General features: G+C 35.9%; 1 pseudogene; it reads left to right on the top strand.

The window, feature by feature from the left end:
• Nucleotides 1-22,166, top strand: part of LOC111173310 (uncharacterized) — a 50,838-nt pseudogene extending 28,672 nt beyond the window's left edge.
• Nucleotides 22,167-22,382: the final 216 nt, after the last annotated feature.

The raw sequence follows: 22,382 nt of genomic DNA, 5'->3' as shown, positions 1-22,382 counted from the left end.
GCCATCTGTATGTCTTCTTTGGAGAAATGTCTATTTAGGTCTTCTGCCCATTTTTTTTTATTGGGTTTTTTGTTTTTTTGATATTGAGCTATATGAGCTGTTTGTATATTTTGGAAATTAAACCCTTGTTGGTCACATCATTTGCAAATACTTTTTCCCAATCTGTAGGTTGTCTTTTCGTTTTGCTTATGGTTTCCTTTGCTGTGCAAAAGATTTTAAGTTTAATTAGGTATGATTTGCTTATTTTTGCTTTTATTTCCATTACTGTAGGAGACCCATCCAAAAAATTATTGCTGTGATTTATGACAAAGAGCATTCTGCCTATGTTTTCCTCTAGGAATTTTATGGTATCTGGTGTTACATTTAGGTCTTTAATCCATTTTGAGTTTATTTTTATATATGGTATTAGAGGATGTTCTAATTTCATTCTTTTACCTATAGCTGTCCAGTTTTCCCAGCACCACTTATTGAAGAGACTGTCTTTTCTCCATTGTATATTCTTTCCTCCTCTGTAGTAGATTAATAGACCATAAGTGCGTGGGTTTATTTCTGGGCTTGCTATCCTATTCCATTGGTCTACATGTCTGTTTTTGTGCCAGTACCATATTGTTTGTATTACGGTAGCTTTGTAGTATAGTCTGAAGTCAGGGCACATGATTCCTCCAGATCTGTTCTGCTTTCTCAAGATCGTTTTGGCTATTCGGGGTCTTTTGTGTTTACATACAAATTTTAAAATTATTTGTTCTAGTTCTGTGAATAATGCCATTGGTAATTTGATAGAGATTGCATTGAATCTGTAGACTGCCTTGGTTAGTATGCTCATGTTAAATAATATTAATTCTTTTGATCCAAGAACATGGGATATCTTTCCATCTGTTGTGTTGTCTTCAATTTCTTTCATCGGTGTCTCATAATTTTTGGTAGGTTTATTTCTAGGCATTTTTTTCTTTTTGATGTGGTGGTAATGGGACTGATTCCTTAATTTCTCTTTTTGATAGTTTATTTAGTGTATAGAAATGCAACAGATTTCTTTATTTTAATTTTTATCTTACATCTTTACCAAATTCATTGATGAGCTCTAGTAGTTTTCTGGTGGTGTTTTTAGGATTTTGTATGTATAGTATCATGTCATCTGCAAACAGTGACAGTTTTATTTCTTCCTTTTGAATTTGGATTCCTTTTATTTCTTTATCTTCTCTGACTTCTGTGCCTAGGACTTCCAAACCTATGTTGAATAAAAGTGGCAAGAGTGGGCATACTTAATCTTGTTCCTGATCTTAGAAGGAATGCTTTCAGCTTTTCACCATTGAGTATGATGTTGTGTGTAGCTGTGGGTTTGTCATATACAGCCTTTATTATGTTGAGGTATTACTTCTTCTTTTCTAATCTGGATGCTTTTAAGTTATTTTTCTTGTCTATTGCCTTGACTCAAACTTCCAGTGCAGTATTGAAAGAAAGTCGTGAGAAACAGACATCCTTCTTTTGTTCTTGATCTTAGGTGGTGGTGGTGGGGGGGTTCAGTCTTTTACAATTAAGTACGTTTTTAGCTATGGGTTTTTTGTAGATGTCCTTTATCAGGTTGAGGAAATTCGCTTCTACGTTTGTTGAGTGTTTTTATCATTAAAAGGTGTTGGAGTTTGTCAAATGATTTTTCTGCATTTATTGGGATGATTGTGTGGTTTTGTCCTTTATACAATGCCTTATTCGTAGACCCGTGGTTACTTAATTGGTTTACAGACAGAGGAGATATTTGATCATGGGCCCTTGGTTGATAGGAGGAGAAAAAAAGTCATTAATTTTCCCTCTTATAATATGAATAATATTTAAGTTAGTCATACAATATGAAAAGCTATTGTATTCAGATGTGAATGTGTATTCAGATGTGAAGCTGTTTCTATTCTACATTAGTTAGTATATATTGCCTCAATGAATAGGTTGAAGTTTCTTCTGGGTCTTGCATTTCCAAAATCTCTTTTAAAAAGAAACTATATAGGATCTTAAAACTAAGTGATAAAACAAACCTTTACTCAGGCTGAGAAATTATTAAAATTAAAGGCTAGCAAGAGGGAGAGTAGGATTTCCTTTTTTTCTGGTTGTGCAGTGTATGAAAAAAGAAGACTGACAAAGTTCAAATGAAGAACTGTTTAAAAGAAATTCATCATTTCAATAATTATCTTCTCAGTGATAAGCTACCACCTGAAGTTGGTCTATAGTTTAACTCCTAACAGCTGACCAAGCATTGCAGACTCTTCAGCACAATTTTTAATACGGCTGTAGAGTGAGTCACTCTGGACTTTTTGTTTTGTCTTTGATGCCAACAAGGAAGATGGTTATGTGGCATACCATACACTTTTTTTTCATATTTATGTTCATGTTGAAGAGGAAGAGAATTGGAAGCTGTTCCTATGGAGTGAACTCTGGAGGAAACTTGGGACAAAGGATTGTTCTTAGGCCGTATCTGGTCCTCAGCCCCTTTAGCTGTCCTCTCTTTGCATTTAGTGCAGTTGGGAATAAATTTTCAGACCCAGCACATTTTGCTTTTGTTCTATTGGTTACTGAAAGAGGTATGTTGAAATCTCCAATTATGATTGTGGATTTGTGCCTCTCACTTTTAGTTCAAATTTTGCTTTATGTATTTTGAAACTATTTGCATTCTAATATAGGATGTCTATATCTTTCTGTTGAATTGTCACTTTTATTAATATAAAATGTCCCTTTTATTTATTTATTTGTTTATTTATTTATTTATTTGTATCTATCCTGCTTAGGATTTGCAGAACTTACTGAATCTATCAATTGATGTCTTTCATCAGGTTTTGAAAATTCTTGGGAATTATTATTTTTTAAATGTTGTTTCTGTCCCGTTCTGTGTCTACTCTCATTCTAAGACTACAGTTGCAGGTGTTAGACATTTTGAGTGTGACCTACATGTTTCTAATATAATTTTTTCAATTAAAATTTTCTCTTTAGATAATTCAGATCGTTTCTTTGATCTGACTCAAATTCACTAATTCTGTAGGATGCAAATCTTAGATAGAAGAGAACATAAAAAGCATGGAAGATGGACTGAAACTTTAACCTAGCCTCACGGTAGAAAACGTTACCAATACCTACCAATGGTTAATCAAAACAAGAACCAAATAATTAACTGTTTGTATATTTGATAATAAAACAAGTTTTTACATATTCTATTCTCTATTGTTGTATTATTATTTCTAATTCCTTTACCCCTCGTGCAACCCCATTCAGGGATTCAGTTGAAGAACCCATGCAAGTGTTACTAAAATGGGAGTACATTTCTCCCTCATCCCTTGTCCCTTGGTGTCTACAGGAGATGGTTCCAGGACCCCTGAGGGTACCAAAATCTGCAGATGCTAAATCCCTTATATAAAATAGTATAATATTTGCATATAACCTATGTGCATCTCCTGTGTACTTTAAATCATCTCTAGATTACTTCTAATACCTAATACTAATGTAAATGCTATGTAAATGGTTGCTGGTGTGAGGCAAATTTAAGTTTTGCTTTTTGGAACCTTCTGAAAAGAATCTTTGTGAATATTTTCAATCCATGGTTGGTTGAATCCATGGATGTGGAACCCTCGAATACAGAGGCCCACTGTGCTTGTACACATGTGGAACCTCCTGATCATCACAATATTACCATAGTAGCAGACAGATATTCATACTCAAATTTCCTCTTGAAAAGGATGGTTTCAAAATTGACCTCCCCCAGGGGAACGACTGCAGTACTTAACACTGGATTGTTGTTCTCTTCATTTCTCTACCATTTCTTGTCTCTCCCTAGAAATAGTTGGGTAACTGCACAGCTTTTTTCATAAGAAATACATTTTTACTTGATACACATGTTTAATATACTTTAAATGGGGGATATTTCTTTTTATTATTTTAATTGAAATTTGAAAATTGGTTTCAAGATATCATTACCTGCCAATATCTTACACAGAGTACATCTGATTGAAAGAAAAAAAGCAGAGGGAAAAGCAGACCTTTTGGAGAAAAAGTTAGCAGGTGTTAACAGATTCACCCCTTATATGAGTATGAAAGAACAAGAAGACAGTTTCATGATGAAGGTGAGAACAAATTTTGATTGATTTTTGAAGAAACAGGATTTTTTATTACCTTGTGTTACTCCAGATGATAATTGGCAAATGTTGAGTGGTTTATTGGTCCTCTTCTTATGGAGGATAAAAGGAAGCGGTACAGCATGGCAGACTGGAAGAGTTTCTGAGGTATGGAGAAAAAGTGCAAGGCAGATCTGAAGGTCTCTGTGATACTAAAGAAAAGGTTAGAGGGAATGGAGCTTTGAGAGAAATGGGAGGAGGTGGTGGTTAGAGAGTGAAATATTCAAGTTTTAAATTTCTGGTATGGGTTAGTTCCTGCTGCTGACAACATCTGGGCTTTTGGAGTTGGGTGTAAGGATTGAATAGGGGTGTAGGTGAAAGTCATTGAAACTGAAGCACAGGAGTCACAAAACTAAACTGGTGGATCATCTACACTGGACATTGAAATCTAGAATTATGGCATGAGTTGGGTTTAGAAGGAAGAGGTTATCCTTGTCCCTAGTAGATAGCAATTTACAGGATAAATGGAAGTTTTATGGAAGAATGTTGGAGGAGGATGGGAGATGGACTACTGTCAAGGAAGTGGTAAAAGTTTACTTTGAAATCCATGGACCCAAACTGTTTATTATATATTCTGAATGTAAAATAAGGCCCATCATGATCCCCTTAATGTGAGGAGTTCTACTTAAAAAAATTCAGCAACTACTTTCAGAGTTTAAAGTAATTCCAATTTTTAATCACCTCTTTCAAGTAATTCACAGTAACACTTTCCATGTTTTTGACTTCTCTGACTTATCTGTCACATCTCCGAAAACCTCTCCCACTCCGGAGTCCATGTAGCTCTGACCTTTTCTTCCACTGCTCTTTTATTCTACCTCCTTTTTCTGGGCTTTTAGTGAGACAAACCCATCATTACTTCAACAACTCTAGCTCCCCTTCTATTTCCCAGTTTCACATGACAAAAAGCCCAGAAACTAAACTTGTTACAGTTTTCAGAATAGAAGGTGGCAAGAGGTGAAAAGAAGACTCGAATTTATAAAGGCAGAATATTCCTGGGAGAAGTGGGGGGAAGGAGAAGTACAAGCATTATCTTTTATTTTTTTCCTGTTTACAGTGGAAGCAGGGTGCTTAAAAGGGAAAGGTTGGGGGAAAGAAATGTGAGTTATTTATGCTTTTACATTATCAAAGCTGTTACTATTAAATGATGTTCTATAATCATAATTAAATCGTTATGAAAATATCAATTTCCCTGCCAGCTTTTCACTTAATAGTCGTAGAATTCATTGACAATCCTTGCCTGAATCAGTTATTTTTTTAGGAGAAGTAAAATGCTGAGTTTTAAAATTCTATCATTATTCCTACATTTATTAGCTCAAAATATTCTGTAAACAGTTCCTCCATAAACCGGAGCAGTTCAGTTAGCTGCTTCTCTAAGCTAAATTTCCTATGTTCTCAAAGTAGTTTCTCTATAACATCATTTTTTTTTGCCCTCCCCACCTGCCCCCACATAATATTTTAATACCTCTTGATGTTCTAGTTTACCCTTTTGAGTGTGTCCTTGTGTCTCTTATGAATCTCTAACTCTTTATTTCTATTGAGAGCCTTTTTTTCCTGAAGCTTTGTATTATGACTATACTTATATTTCAAAAGGAGGGAAGTAGATGTCTCAATATTAAATTCTATATGGGAAGTTTAACATGTGCGTCGGCATATTTAGGACAAAGATGAAGCTATCCTGGTCAAGAACTTTGAGAGAGACAACACTTTTCACTCTGAAGGACCAAAAGATGGACAGAAAATTTGGGATAAATGTCAACAAGATTTGGTCCATAAGGAAAAACAATTACCTGAGTTAGACAGACCTCTGTATTCATTCAGCTGGGAAACTAAAACTGTGCCATCCCTCTATCAGAAATTCCTCAGTCAGTTGTCTACTCTTCCCAGCAACAGTGTTGAACCCATACCAGCCACAGAGGAAGGTGTGAAAGAGAGCATTCAGGAGACTTGTGCAAATGAGCAATCTTGGAAGTCCGTAAGTGTATTGACAGATGAGTTACTCTTTCAAATTAGTTTTAGGGTGTGGGTTTTGATGTTAGCTGATTTAGTAAACTCTGTGGCTCTGAGTTTATTTTTATTACTATAGTGATAAAAGGGAAGAGGATGTCCATTATCACAGTAGAGGTAGTATAGTGTGTTTGTTAAGAGCCAAGAGGACTGGTATGAATCCCAGCTCTGCCATTAGCAACTGTGTGCTCTTGGGCAGGTTACTTATGCTCTCTGTGCCTCAGTTTCATTTGTAAATTTTGGCAGGAGTGGGGGTAGGGTTGGGGTAGGTTTAGTTCCTGTCCCACAGAATGGTTGTAAGGATTAAATGGATTAATACATGATAAATGCTTCAGTTCAGTAAGCTCAACGAATGCTAGCTTAAAAATAGTGGTGTGGTGAGGATAATGTTTCCATCATGATCAAACACTGGTCAGTTCAGTCAGTGCAGTAAAATAAATTATTAAGTCAGTCATTTGTTTCAATTTACTGGTCAAGTCTATCGAAAGATTGATCCAGCAAGTTTAAGTGGATGTATCTCCTTGTTATGTCCAAATCATTTTAGTAAAATTTCATGACTCTTCACCCTAAAATTCAGATGAAAATAGGTATTGCTTAAATTCAATGTGTTAGTAAAACCTACTACACAGTAGTCTGTTTATTATACAGTTACAAATTTTTTACGCTCTGCTCTCTTAAAATTCATTATACAGTTTTATTTCTCAGTACTCACTAAAATGTCTTATTTTTATATATCAAACCTTTCTGTTTCTTTTTTAAAAACTAGCTTATACATGTCAAATCTTCTTAAATGTCTTCCCCATTCATCTATTTTAGTAACTTAATGTTACTGCAATGTCAATATAAGTAGAACTTGCAAATAGTTTTGAAAAATACAAATCATGGACCATCAGGATGTTTTATCTCTTTTTTTTCCCTGCAGAGATCTGAAGGCCACCATCAGGAAGTTCAGATGCTCACTAAGCAATTGGAGAAGCAGTATCATCACTGTGAAGAAACTGCTGGAGAATCATCTGACACTGAGGAAAAGTATAAGGAACAAAAGAGACCCTTGAAAAGTCTGAAAGGAAAAATTGCTATTAATGATCTTTTTCCAGGGAGATTAGACTTGGACACGAATAAAGTAAGAATTTCCTGAAGTATAAGGCATTTCTTTGACAATGAAAATGATCATCTTTTATTATACCATCTAATGTTCAAAGCTGTTAATGCTATTTGTACTTTTCTTAGTATTAGGAAAGGGAGGAAAATTTGCTACAAACTTTTGAACATTCTGATTGTATCAAAAAGCCTTTTCTTACTCCATATCTCCCATTTCTCTACTGTACATATTTGATATTTATTGTAAGCATTGTTAACATACTTCTTAATGTACTTTTAAAAGAGGATTAGAGGGAAAGGAGCTCAAAGGAATGACTCTCTAAAGGGGGAATTTCAGGTGTACTGTGTCAGCTAGATATGATGGGCATTGGGAATGGGCTGTTGGTGAAATTCCTCAATAATTACCTTGTAGACAATTTCCTTCTCTATTTTCTGCTTCTCTGCATCTATAAGGAAAAGGTCAATCCTAAAAGTGGAATGGGAATAGGTAGGATGATTTTCAGGAGATTTTGATTCTATTTCACTACCTCTTCACAGAATTGCTTGTCATACCCATACCTATATTATACTATTTCTATAATTACTGTGCCCCAAAGCATAAACTTACTCACTCACTACTCACTCATTTAGTCTCTTATTCCATTCATTCATTCATTGATCCAATATATTTTGATCCCTGAGTTTTTTTTTAATATAGAACATTAAAAATTTTTTTTAAAATTTTATTTTTGGCTGCATTGGGTCTTCGTTGTTGCACGTGGGCTGTCTCTAGTTGCGGCGAGCAGGTCTTCATTGCGGTGTGCGGGCTTCTCATTGCGGTGTCTTCTCTTGTTGCGGAGCACGGGATCTAGATGCACGGGCTTCAGTAGTTGTGGCACACGGGCTCAGTAGTTGTGTTTCGCAGAGTGGAGGCTCTAGAGTGGCCCTAGAATGGAGGCTCAGTAGTTGTGGCACACAGGCTTAGTTGCTTCGTGGCATGTGGGATCTTCCTGGATCAGGGATCGAACCCGTGTCCCCTGCATTGGCAGGCGGATTCTTAACCACTGCACCACCAGGGAAATCCTGATCACTTGGTTTTTAAAAACTTCCAGCACCTGGTGAAGTGGTATCGACAATGTACTCCACAGAGTCCAAAGATGAATCCAGCTTCTACCTCTGCTCTTGAATCTGTAATTGATGATGATTCATTTCCATGCAAATTTTAAAAATACTATATTAAATTTTAAGAATATACAAATAGCGCATGCTTTCCGCAACCCTTGAAACCATGTTAAAAGGTTTGAAGGAAACAATAATAATCTTCTCTAACCCCCTTTCTGCCTGTTTCATGTTGGTAACCAATGTGTCTATATCTTTTACAACTATTGCAATGATTATGGAAATATATGAATATATATATGTAGGTGTTGGTATTTTTACAAAACTGGGACTGTACCAGTCAAAATACTCTTCTTACTTGGTAAGAAGTAGATACCTCATGGTCTTTCCTTAGGTCAAAAGATATAGATTTAACTTATTCCCTTAACAGCTGTACAGTATTCCATACTGTGTATATAACTTATTTATTCAACCAATTCCCTATTAAGAATTATTGATGGTCCTTCTCTTATTTCCACTTTTTATGCCACTACAAATAATGCTGAAATAAGTATGTATATACAAATATCTTTCCACACTGGTGCTTCCTCCCCCTATGGGGTTGAGTTCTAAATGTGGAAATATAGGATCACAGTGTATGGGTATTTTCTTTTTAAATTTTTTTCTTTGGCTGCGCCGCACGGCTTGTGGGATTTTAGTTCCCCAAACAGGTATCGAACCCGGAGCCCCAGCAGTGAGAGCTTTGAGTCCTAACCACTGGATCGCCAGGGAATATCCTAAGTATTTTAAAGTTTAATAGCCATTGCCAGAACACTACCTTGCAAAAGGCAGTTCACTTTCCAAATAGCAATACATGAACGTTTCCTCTTCACATCCTAGCCAGCATTGGATGCTGTCATCCTTTTAGAGTGTGTGTTTGTGCGAGTTAGGTTAAAATGGTACAGTTTTTACATTTACCTTACTACTAGTAAGGTTGAGTAACTTTCTTTTTTAATGCTGTTGACCACTTGGATTCCCTTGCCTCCCCATTCCTCACAATTGGACCTCAGATACAGAAGGTTGAGTTAATCAAAGTCCATGGTTTTTAATGCATTAATTTGGGCCATGGAAGGTCTCTCTCTTATTTATTTATTCTTTCCTTGGATCTTGTCCATTGCCTCCCCAAAAGGAAGTCAATCTAATATGTTTAATGTGTATTTCTTTGTTTATATGTGTTTCTTTAAATGTAATTTTTGTGCAAGTATTTTAAATTTGCATAAGTGGTATCGTGTTAAAAATCTCATTCTAGGGCTTCCCTGGTGTCGCAGTGGTTGGGAGTCCGCCTGCCAATGCAGGGGACACGGGTTCGTGCCCCGGCCCGGGAAGATCCCACATACCGTGGAGCGGCTGGGCCCGTGAGCCATGGCCGTTGAGCCTGCGCATCCGGAGCCTGTGCTCCGCAACGGGAGAGGCCACAACAGTGAGAGACCCACATACCGCAAAAAAAAATCTCATTCTATTACTCAGCACTGTATTTTTAAGAGCCACTTAATATTGCTATTTGTTCATCTAATTCATTGCTTCTGTCTACTGCATGGAGTACTACAGTGTTCATATCTGCCATGGTTTTAATTTTTTATTTTTATTTATTTATTTATTTTACCTGTCTCTTCTTCTAGTGGTAAATAGCCTTGTTACCTCTATTTTTATGCTACCACAAACAACATCACTGTTAGCATCCTGGTACAAGTCCCCTTTATGGACCCCAGAGAGAATTGCTTAGGGGTGTTAAGTCAGGATTTGAACTGGTGGCTCATAGTGTATACATACACTTAATATGACTAAGTACTGCCAGTCAGCTCTCACAGAACAATAAATCGTCCCACCAGAGATACAGGAGGGTTTTTGAATCTCCACATTCTTGTCATTTCTTGACACTAGCAGCTTCCTAACTTTTGCCATTCCATCAGGTATAAAATGATTGTTAATTTAACTTGCATTTCTCTAATTATTAATGAGTTTTGCGTTTCCTTAATGTTTTTCACCTTTTGGTTTTTTAGTTTCTGCCCGTTTGTTTCCTTTACCCATCTTCTTATTTGGGTTCCTGTCTTGTTCTTGTTGATTTCCAGAACGGTATACACATCTTCCTTGCCCTGTTCAGGCTCTAACACTCCATGACAGGTCACCTCTCCATATGTGATCAGGCTCTGAATCCCTCTGCAGGGCAGCCCTCTTCTGCAGACACTTTTGTCACCTTGCTTGGGTTCTGTAGGCCTGCTATGAGCCTCAGCATTTCCCTTCTCATTCTGCGCAGATGCCTATGGCTTTAGGACTGAATTGTTTAGAAGGGGAAAGAAGGAAAGGAAGAAGAATAGGAGGAAGAAAAATAAGAGCAACTGGTTTATGATTAACCTTTCGAATACTCTGATAAATGCACTCATTTAAACCATAATTTTTCTGTCAAGAACTACTTTTGCTTTGTTCCACAAATATTGACAGGTACTGTTTCCCTTATCTTTTATTTTAAATATAGCAATACATTTTTATGTTTCCAAATGTATAGGATTTTTAAAAAATTTGTATTTTATTACAACATGGTAGAAGTATGATATGATCCCTGGGAATTTATTGAGGCTTCCTACATGGCCAGTGATTGGTCTGTTTTGGTAGCTGTGCCATGTGTGCTTATAAAGAATGTGTTCTTTCTTGGTTGGGTATAAAGCACTATAAATAGCTAATGCTCAAGCATATTATTCGTATGGTTCAGATTGTCTGTACCTCTGATTATTTTTGTTTACTTGATTCTGGAAAAGATATGCTACATTCTTCAAGTATAATTTTTGTTTTTGTTTTTAAATTTATTTTTGGCTGCACTGGGTCTTCATAGCTGTGCGTGGGCTTCCTCTAGTTGCGGCGAGCAGGGGCTACTCTTCGTTGAGGTGCTCGGGCTTCTTATTGCAGTGGCTTCTCTTGTTTTGGAGCATGAGCTCTAGGCGCTCGGGTTACAGTGGTTGCAGCATGTGAGCTCAGTAGTTGCAGCTCACAGGCTCTAGAGCATGGGCTCAGTAGTTGTGGCACACGGGCTTAGTTGCTCCGCAGCATGTGGGATCTTCCCAGACTAGGGCTCAAACCCATATCCCCTGCATTGGCAGGTAGATTCTTAACAACTGGACCACCAGGGAACTCCTCCAAGTATAATTTTTGATTCATCCATTTGTCTGTGCTGTTCTATCAGTTTTTGTTTTATAGATTACTGGAGCATATGCGTTCACGATGATTTTGCTATCCTGTTCTTTTAAGCACTATAAAACATTCTCTTATTTGTCCTTTATAAAATATTGCCTTAAATTCTGTTTTCAGAAATTATGATCACTAATGCAATTTTTGGGGGGTTCATTGTTGCATGATATATCTTTTATTTGGTTTCTTTTACTTGGTCCTAATTTTTTAGACAACCACCAAATTTGACCAACGTGTTTGATTTCTCTTAGTTGCATATTTCTTGAAGCTTCCTCCTGGATTTTTCTCCTAATTTGAGTGTTTCCACAAGAGAGTTTTAAAAAATTGGATCTTTGTGTGGCAAACTTTCTGACACCACGTGTGCCTGATAACACTTTTAGTATGCCCTCATATTTGAATGACAATTTGGCTGGATATAAACTTCTAGGTTCAAAGTTCCTTCATTAAATTCTTTAAAATTATCTCCTTGCATCCTCTGTTACTGTTGAAAAGTCTAACAAAAATGTGATTCTTATTCCTTTGTAGGTGATCTGTTCTTTCTCTCAGGAAACCTTAAAATTTTTCTCATTTGCTTTAATGTTCTTAAATTTCACTATAATGTGCTTAGGTATATTGTTTTACCTTATCTCTCTTATTTGGCACTCTATGAATTTTTAAATCTAAGTCTTTCATCTGTCAATTTTACCATTATTTATTTAAACATTTTCCTCTCTTTATTTTCTTTTGATTTCTTTCTTTTTGTTTTGTTTTTACTTTTCTTCTTTTTCTACTCTTTCTCCTCCTGTGACTCTTAACAGAACGTTGGCAATTCTAATTCTATCCTTCATTTCTTTGCATGATGGTTAATTTTATGTGTCAACTTGACCAAGATATGGTGCCCTGATGCTTGATCAAACATCAGTCTAGATGTTGCATGTTAGATGTGATTAACATAACAAGAAGGCTTTGAGTAAAGCAGATTACTCTCCATAATGAGTGAGCCTCATCCAAGCAGTTGAAGCCCTTAAAAGAAAAGACTGAGGTCCCCTGAAGAGGAGGAATTCTACCTCTAGATTGCCTTCAGACCTGAGCTGCAACATCAGCTCTTCCCTGGGCCTCCAACCTGCCAGCCTGCCCTGAAGATTTTGGACTTGCCAGACCCCACAGTTGTGTTAGCCAAATCTTTCTCTCTTTATACAGACACACACACACACACACACACACACACATCCCTATTGGTACTGCCTTTCTTGCCACCTTCTCAGAGAGTTTCTCAGTCTGATTTTCCAACTCACTCAATTTGTTCTCAGCTTTATTCATCCTATTTATCTCATCTATTGTGTTGTTCATTTCAGCTATTATGTTTGTCATGTTTAATATTACTATTTGGTTGTTTTTACTTTATAATTTCTTGACCTGTTGTTGTAAAGATACCTTTTAGTAAAGGCAATGTTATAAGTTTTACATTAAACTGAAAGTGATCAGGAAAAACATGGCCTTGCCCTAAGTTTCAGTTAATGGCAAATGAAGAATTAACTCCACAGAATACATTTAAAGGAACAACAGAGGACAAAAATAAAAGTAGGTTAATGATTACACTGTATGAATTGAATGTTCAATGTAAATTTTATACCTGTCAAAGTAGCAATTTGTAAATATTGTTTGTAGTTTACTCAGTTGGATTTCTAATGGTATGATTTTTGAAAATTGATAATTTTTGATAATTTGGTACATGTCCTCCTTCCCTTTAGCAGATCTTATTTTGTGTACTGTAATAGGATTTTATAATGTTCTTTCATATAAGTCCTATAAAAGTCCTTCATGTAATTTTTTCTTGTAAAGTTTACTCCTAGGTCAGGAAGGAAAATAGATTTCCTGCCCATTATGAGTGGCATATTTTCCCTATTTCTACTTGAAATGATTATTACTAATATAGATAAAAGCCTTTGATATGTTTATATCTTTAAAAATTATATACCACCTTACTGAATTTACTTATTAAGTCCAATAGTATTCTTTACTAGAGTTCTTGGATTTTCTGGACACAGTTGAATATTATATTGTTTTCTAGGAAACAATGTATTTCTTTTAGGTTTTCAACTTATTGCCACTGAGTTACAAAGTAGTGTTTAGAATTATTTTCATCTTTTCTATATCTATGCATTCTGTATGTTTCTCCTTTCTAATATTTTACTTTCTCTCTTTCCTCCTTAACCAGGCTTACCTGGGGCATCTATTTTATCTTTCCAGAGAACTAATGGTTCTTTTCCCTATACATTTTACCATTTATTTTTTATGTAAAAGTAATGAAAATATATGGTATCTTTATTAAATCTACACCCCTAATTTCTCTTTTTCTTTATGTAAATATGCTTTTCTTTGGTCCTTTGTTTTAAATCATAAAAGCATCAAAGGCTATAAATATTCCTCTGTGACTTGTCCAATACACTTTAATAAGAAGTGTCCTTTTACTATGTTTTATATGTTTATACTTTTACTATTGGTTTCCATTTCTTCTTTGAGCTGAAGTTATTTAAGAGATTTTTTTTTACCTTTTACACTTATATGTATATATTATACATATGTACATTTAAAAAAAATTAAATATAACAAGAGTCTTCTATTGAAAAGCAGCAGCCCACTTCTGTACCTCCATCTATCCTATTTCCCAGAGGGAACTACTTTTAACCCCTTTAGCTGTTGCTTCTTGTAGTTAATTCCATTTTTTAAAATAATTTGCTTATATTGCTGTATCTTGAGTTATTTATTTTAGACATTATCTGTTGACTTCCTATTATATGACAGATGAAGGTTTATCTTTTTCCCAACTCCCCCTTCCATCTTCCCAGTATTGTTATATCAATATTTTTAGCTAAATCCATAATCAGCATTTACTTCACTATGACACTAAATAGTGTTTACAAAATGCCAAGTATTATACTCTTGTGACCTTTCCTTTCTTGTAGTGCATGTTATTTTTCCTAGAGTTAATACTTTCCTTGTGTTTCATATGTATAATTTTCAACATTCACTTATTAATTTTTTCCCCAAATACTGCATCGGAGGATCTTCTAATCTATAAAAATCTCCCATTCTTTCTCATCCAAAGTCCTTAATTCTCTTGTGTCGGTCTGGACTGTTTGCTCTGTCAGCCTGGGCACAGCTATAATCCTGTGACTTTTCTTCTCCAATCTCCTGGTTAGCTTGCACTGTTTCATGAATCTCTTGTCTTCCTCTCTTTTGGTTTACTTTCTTATTTTGCTGGGTTATATCCTCTAATAGATTCCTAAGAAATGGTGTCTTGGAGAGAAAAAATTTTTTGAATACTTGCATAAATGACAAGTATTTTTTTACATCTTTATTGGAGTATAATTGCTTTACAATGCTGTGTTAGTTTCTGCTTTATAACAAATTGAATCAGTTATACATATACATATGTTCCCATATCTCTTGTGTCGCCCTCCCTCCCACCCTCCCTATCCCACCCCTCAAGGTGGTCACAAAGCACCAAGCTGATCTCCCTGTGCTATGCGGCTGCTTCCCACTAGCTATCTACCTTACGTTTGGTAGTGTATATATGTCCATGCCACTCTCTCACTTTGTCACAGCTTACCCTTCCCCCTCCCCATATCCTCAAGTCTATTCTCTAGTAGGTCTGTGCCTTTATTCCTGTCTTACCCCTAGGTTCTTCATGACATTTTTTTTTTCTTAAATTCCATATATATGTGTTAGCATACAGTATTTGTCTCTCTCTTTCTGACTTACTTCACTCTGTATGACAGACTCTAGGTCTATCCACCTCATTACAAATAGCTCAATTTTGTTTCTTTTTATGGCTGAGTAATATTCCATTGTATATATGTGCCACATCTTTATCCATTCATCCGATGATGGACACTTAGGTTGTTTCCATTTCCGGGCTATTGTAAATAGAGCTGCAATGAACATTTTGGTACATGACTCTTTTTGAATTATGGTTTTCTCAGGGTATATGCCCAGTAGTGGGATTGCTGGGTCATATGGTAGTTCTATTTGTAGTTTTTTAAGGAATCTCCATACTGTTCTCCATAGTGGCTGTACCAATTCACATTCCCACCAGCAGTGCAAGAGTGTTCCCTTTTCTCCACACCCTCTCCAGCATTTATCGTTTCTAGATTTTTGGATGATGGCCATTCTGACTGGTGTGAGGTGCTATCTCATTGTAGTTTTGATTTGCATTTCTCTAATGATTAATGATGTTGAGCATTCTTTCATGTGTTTGTTGGCAGTCTGTATATCTTCTTTGGAGAAATGTCTATTTAGGTCTTCTGCCCATTTTTGGATTGGGTTGTTTGTTTTTTTGTTATTGAGCTGCATGAGCTTCTTGTAAATTTTGGAGATTGATCCTTTGTCAGTTGCTTCATTTGCAAATATTTTCTCCCGTTCTGAGGGTTGTCTTTTGGTTTTGTTTATGGTTTCCTTTGCTGTGCAAAAGCTTTGAAGTTTCATTAGGTCCCATTTGTTTATTTTTGTTTTTATTTCCATTTCTCTGGGAGGTGGGTCAAAAAGGATCTTGCTGTGATTTATGTCATAGAGTGTTCTGCCTATGTTTTCCTCTAAGAGTTTGATAGTGTCTGGCCTTACATTTAGGTCTTTAATCCATTTTGAGCTTATTTTTGTGTATGGTGTTAGGGAGTGATCTAATCTCATACTTTTACATGTACCTGTCCTGTTTTCCCGGCACCACTTTTTGAAGAGGCTGTCCTTTCTCCACTGCACATTCCTGCCTCCTTTATCAAAGATAAGGTGACCATATGTGCGTGGCTTTATCTCTGGGCTTTCTATCCTGTTCCATTGATCTATCTTTCTGTTTTTATGCCAGTACCATACTGTCTTGATTACTGTAGCTTTGTAGTATAATCTGAAGTCAGGGAGCCTGATTCCTCCAGCTCCGTTTTTCATTCTCAAGATTGCTTTGGCTATTTGGGGTATTTTGTGTTTCCATACAAATTGTGAAATTTTTTGTTCTAGTTCTGTGAAAAATGCCAGTGGTAGTTTGATAGGGATTGCATTGAATCTGTAGATTGCTTTGGGTAGTAGAGTCATTTTCACAATGTTGAGTCTTCCAATCCAAGAACATGGTATATCTCTCCATCTATTTGTATCATCTTTAATTTTTTTCATCACTGTCTTATAATTTTCTGCATACAGGTCTTTTGTCTCCTTAAGTAGGTTTATTCTTAGATATTTTATTCTTTTTGTCGCAGTGGTAAGTGGGAGTGTTTTCTTGATTTCAGTTTCTGATTTTTCATCATTAGTGTATAGGAATGCCAGAGATTTCTGTGCATTAATTTTGTATCCTGCTACTTTACCACATTCATTGATTAGCTCTAGTAGTTTTCTGGTAGCATCTTTAGGATTCTCTATGTGGAGTATCATGTCATCTGCAAACAGTGACAGCTTTACTTCTTCTTTTCTGATTTGGATTCCTTTTATTTCCTTTTCTTCTCTGATTGCTGTGGCTCAAACTTCCAAAACTATGCTGAATAAGAGTGGTGAGAGTGGGCAACCTTGTCTTGTTCCTGATCTTTGTGGAAGTGCTTTCAGTTTTTCACCATTGAAGACAATGTTGGCTGTGGGTTTGTCATACATGGCCTTTATTATGTTGAGGAAAGTTCCCTCTATGCCTACTTTCTGCAGGGTTTTTATCTTAAATGCGTGTTGAATTTTGTTGAAAGCTAATTTTTTTTTTAAACTTCAGGCTCAATTGATAGTTGAATTTAGACTTTATTTTCACACAGAGATTTGAAGGCATTACTCCATTGTCTTCTAATAACTTTTTTCTCTTAATAAAATTAATTTATGTACATTAGTTTTGTATATATCTCCTTCCTAATACTGTGTATTTTCACTTTCTCTTCCTCCTTTAACCAGTCTTGCCTGGAGTATCTGTTTCCTTTTTTGAAAGAACTAGTGGTTCTTGTCAATATATTTTACTAATTTTTAGTTTGTATATAATGAAAATATGTGGTACCTTTATTAAATCGACACCTCTTCTCTCTCTCTCTCTTTTTTTTTTCTGGTAGTAACTTTATAAAGTACAGAATAGTAGAAAGAATACAATTAAAACAATCAGTATTTCTACCACTTTGAGATAACCAGTGTTAACATATAGGTATATCTTCCTATGATTATTTTCCAAGAATATTTTAACATAATTGAGATAGCATATTTTTTCTTCATCCTGCTTCTGTCATTTAACTCTATCATTAGTACTTTCTCTTAGTAAATATTTTTGAAAACTTTATTTATAATGAATGTATAGTCAATCACATGTAATTTACTTTAACTATTTTTTTGACATTTGCATTGTTCTTATTTCTTCATGTTATGAATAATGTTGTATAGAATATCTTTGTGCTTGAGTCTTTATCTAAATATTTTATTATTTCCTTATAATACATTCCTAGAAAAGTTGAACTAATCTCTACTATCACCTGGTGTTTATAACATTGTCTACTTAACTGTACCCTTGTTAGCCTTAAGCCATCACTTTTATTGTCATATTTTATTTTCTGGATTATTTTAATAATGCATATTTATGGTGAAAACTATTCTACTTATGTAAGAATTAAGTCTACAGTTGGTCAGTGTAGAGTAGATCTGGTATGCTACTGTAGAACACCATCTTAAAGCATAACTTCTTAATTCTAATACTGTTGATTTCTGTAAAGGAAAACTCCCAGACTAAGATTTCCCAGATGGAGCATGGCAAAACATTCAAGCAGCTAGAGAAAGACAACAAGCAAGAAACATTAATGAAAATTCAGCAGAATTTGAAGGTTGCTACAACTCAAAGATTAGAGGAGAAAATTCATAAACTTCAGAAACAGCTCAGTGACTTTAAATTGTCAAATAGAGCTATGAAAACTCAACTGACAAGAGTAAATGTCCTTAAAGTAAGTAAAAAAATGAGACTTTCAAATATTCACTTAAGCTTTGGTCTGTTTCTATTTTTGCTGCATGTTTCTCCTTGAACTTGAAAAATTAACATTAAAATTATTTTACATACATATAAAAGAATATATATATATAATATTAAAGCATATAGAATAATAAAATTAGATGCTACAAATCTACCACTCATGTTAAGAATCAGAGTATTATCAATCCCACTGAAGCCCCCAGGTATCCTCCTCAAAGGTAACCGGTATTCTAAATGTTAGGTATCTAGATCCCTTGCTTTTTGTTTCAGTCATACTTTTGTCTTTCTTATTGGGTTAATGGTAAAAGTTTTAGTGATTTTTGGGGGAATGCTCTTTGGATCTTCTCTATATCAAGCTCCAGTCGTAGTATTTCAAACATACATTTTATGCCTGAAACCAAATATACACTAGATACTTACTGATAAACTTTTTTTTGCCAGTTGATTATCAAGAATATTTCTCTTATTGCAGCTAGTTATTTTCTCTATTTCTGTGTTTGATTAGCACAGACTATAAGACTTTTGAGGACATGGAACATGTGTTAAACCTCTTTAAATCCCAAGTGCCTAGTTTATAAAAGTGCTCAGTAACTGTTGGTTATTGATGAGCATGATGTTGGAGAAATGTCCTCTTAATTCATAAGTTGTGGAATTTTCTTTCTTTTCCACTATCTAGCTCTTCCAAAAAAAAGAAAGAAAGAAAAAAGAAAAAGAAGAAGAAAAAAGCATGAGTTATTATGTATCATGCCTGTTATTTAGAGGAATTTTAATCAGTCATCTCCCTTTCCCCCAAACTTATACCCTCACAGGACAAAACAATTGAGAAGCTCAGGCAATCTTTAACAAAAGTTGAAGCAATGAAAGGGAAGGCAGTTATGGAAACAGACTTGGAAACTACAGTAGACTCTGCTGAGCAAGATGCAAGGTGGGACAAAGAGAGGGCCCATCAAATGTTAGAAACTGTCACTCCTGAGCTCTGCACAGCAAAGAGCACACCTGAAGAAGTACCGGGACAACAAGAAGAGGTGTGTTTTTTTTAAATTACTATATTAAGATTATTTAAGTTGAAGTGATAAACACCCACCTCAATTTAGACTCTACCTTAGACAAAAGAGAATTGATAGGCTTGTGGAATCAAAGGCAGTTAAACAACCAGAGCTCTGAGAAGGCAGGGATGCACCTGGGCCACGGATTAGCACCTGGAATCTTCAATATAAGACCTTTCTCACATTCTTCTTGGCAGCTCTCTGTCAACTTGTCTGTCTGGCTGACAGCCACAGAATTTTACAGTTAAGATTTTCTGTGACAGGAGAGAGAATCCCAAGAAAGGGTCTTACAAGCCCAGCTTAGGTCAAATGCCTATCCTTAGTGAATTCACAGTGGCAAGGGATGGGATATATGATTATCATAGCTTAGGTTTGTGTACAGGTCCTCTGACTAACCAAAGACAAGCAGGGTAGGGATGAGAGAAAATGAAAGTTAAGGGGAAACCATTTTTGTAGGGCTGGATCACTTTTTTGGACAACAGGGTAGTGCCTCTAAACTTGCTTAGATTCTCACTAGATTTATAAAGCAGATATTTTAAGAGAATTTTCTAAAGCCTAAATGATAATTTGGGGCTATTGTGGGATTACATGTCACACCTCCATACATGTTTCTTAAGAAACATGAAACTTTTTTTGGGGGGGGGTACACGGGCCTCTCACTGTTGTGGCCTCTCCCGTTGCGGAGCACAGGCTCCAGATGCGCAGGCTCAGCGGCCATGGCTCACGGGACCAGCCGCTCCGCGGCATGTGGGATCTTCCCGGACTGGGGCACGAACCCGTGTCCCCTGCATCAGCAGGAGGACTCTCAACCACTGCGCCACCAGGGAAGCCCAAGAAACATGAAACTTTAACAAATTTCCTTAAGAGATTCTTAAAACCAAAAGTCATGATATTACCATTTTCTTTTTTTCTCTTTTTTAACTTCTGCATATTCTTTTTCTTAATTGTTTTTATTCTCTCAGTGTCCCTCCCTTATTATATTTTCATTCTGATCTCTTCTTTGGGCATTCTGTAGTTTACTCTTCATTTCTGAGATGTCTTGTTCTTGCTTGTGTTTAATCATCACATCTTTCTTATCCATTAGGCATCTAGGTATTTTTTTTGTCCATTTCTATTCCAAATTATTGCTTTTTTTTTTTTTTGGCTGCGGCAGCATGCTGGATCTTAGTTCCCCGACCAGGGATCGAACCCCTGTTCCCTGCAGTGGAAGTGCAGAGTCTTAACCACTAGACAGCCAGGGAAGTCCCTCCAAATTATTGCATTTCTGATTCAAAAGGTGTTTTTTCCCCATGTCTGCAAATCCTTGTTTAATTGATATTTAATTCATATCAGGTGTTGTCAAACATGTTGCCTCTGCTTCATGGCAGTTTTTCTGGGGGTAGTATTTTCACCACCTGAACAGTTTGGATGATACTGCTTTTCTGTTTTCTTCTCATAACAATTTAAAATGGATATTTGCCATTTATCTATTCACTTTAAAATCCCTTTGATTGCCCTGCCCTCTCAATTTCAGGTGTTTCTACCTCAGGGTACTTAGGGGGCAGGGTATACTTACGAGGCTTCTTAACTCAGTACCACCCTCTTCTGTTGACACGGTGAGTGCAGTTGCCAAAGTTTACTTAGGAAGTAAAGCCTTTTATTTTGGGGTGGGGGTTTATGTGATGTCTGTTTTTGCAATACTCTCTTGTTTATATAGGTCCCTTAATTTCCAGTGCTTGCTTTTTTTCTTTTCCCTTGGCACGAAGCCTCTAGGGAACACCTCACCCTTCCAAGTAGCTCCCTCTCTACTCAGAAACCTTGCCCTGTAGATCGGCCATTTCTGCTCTCAAATGCTTCTAAGCCCCTTTCTTTTCCTTCCCCAGTTGCCGGTATTCTGATTCATCAGGTCTCAGACTTGTTCTTTGTATTTCCCCCTTTATGAACTGTCCCTTTTCCAGGACACCAGAGGAAACTAACTGCATACTCCAGCGTGGGCTCTGGAGCTGCCTCTGTTGGTTTAGAATATTTATTTCCCCACTTATATGAAAACTGGAGTCTGTGGTATTCTTTACTTACGCTTTAGGCATGATTTATGGAGAGTTTTATCTGCTCTCCTTGTTGATCACTATAGTTTTTAGAGAATGGGTGGAGAGATATGTATTTAGGGGACAGCTATTACCTACAGCAAATCAGAAGTCCAAAAAATAATTACCTCATGGATGAAAAACAAGCAGCAATAAAATTAGGTTTAGTCTATAAGATTGTAAAAATAAAAACAAATCTTAAAATGCAAAGGTAATTTTAGATTTCTTGTAATTTTTTTTGCTTAAAAATACATTTGAACGTAGAATAATGTACACTTCATAAAGAAATGTTTAATAAAACTAAATTTCTAATAACAATTTCATTGTACATAGTTAAGTAGGTGAGCAAAACTAATGACACGTCTTGATTTTTGTGGTTCTTTGTAGCTTGTTGACTTTTGAGAAACTATTAAGAAGATGTTGGGATTTAACATGAAAACAGCAGACAAGAAAATCATCAATCACCTAAGGCTTATTACAAGTATATGAAGCCTCTGACAAATCAAAGATTGCTTCTGCGTGTGAGACTGGATAGGATAATGAATAAAGAATTTCTGCCAACCAGAACTCAGCAGACATGGACATTTCCTCCAGCATCTTGAATATGGCTATGTTATGAATAAAACACATTTGAAACTTTTCACTTAAATCTCTTCTCTCCCTTGATATTTGGCAATTAGCTTTTCTTTGTTGTAATCTTGTTTTGTACATTTACTTGTGGTCTAGTCTGGATTGTTAATTGTAATGTATAGTATCTAATTAT

Source organism: Delphinapterus leucas, chromosome 2, assembly GCF_059928025.1.
Source record: "Delphinapterus leucas isolate spDelLeu-1000000601 "Yukka" chromosome 2, BTC_Dleu_Yukka2, whole genome shotgun sequence".
Taxonomy (NCBI): domain Eukaryota; kingdom Metazoa; phylum Chordata; class Mammalia; order Artiodactyla; family Monodontidae; genus Delphinapterus; species Delphinapterus leucas.
The sequence above is the reverse complement of the archived record's forward strand: the minus strand, read 5'-3'. Positions and strand labels throughout refer to the sequence as shown.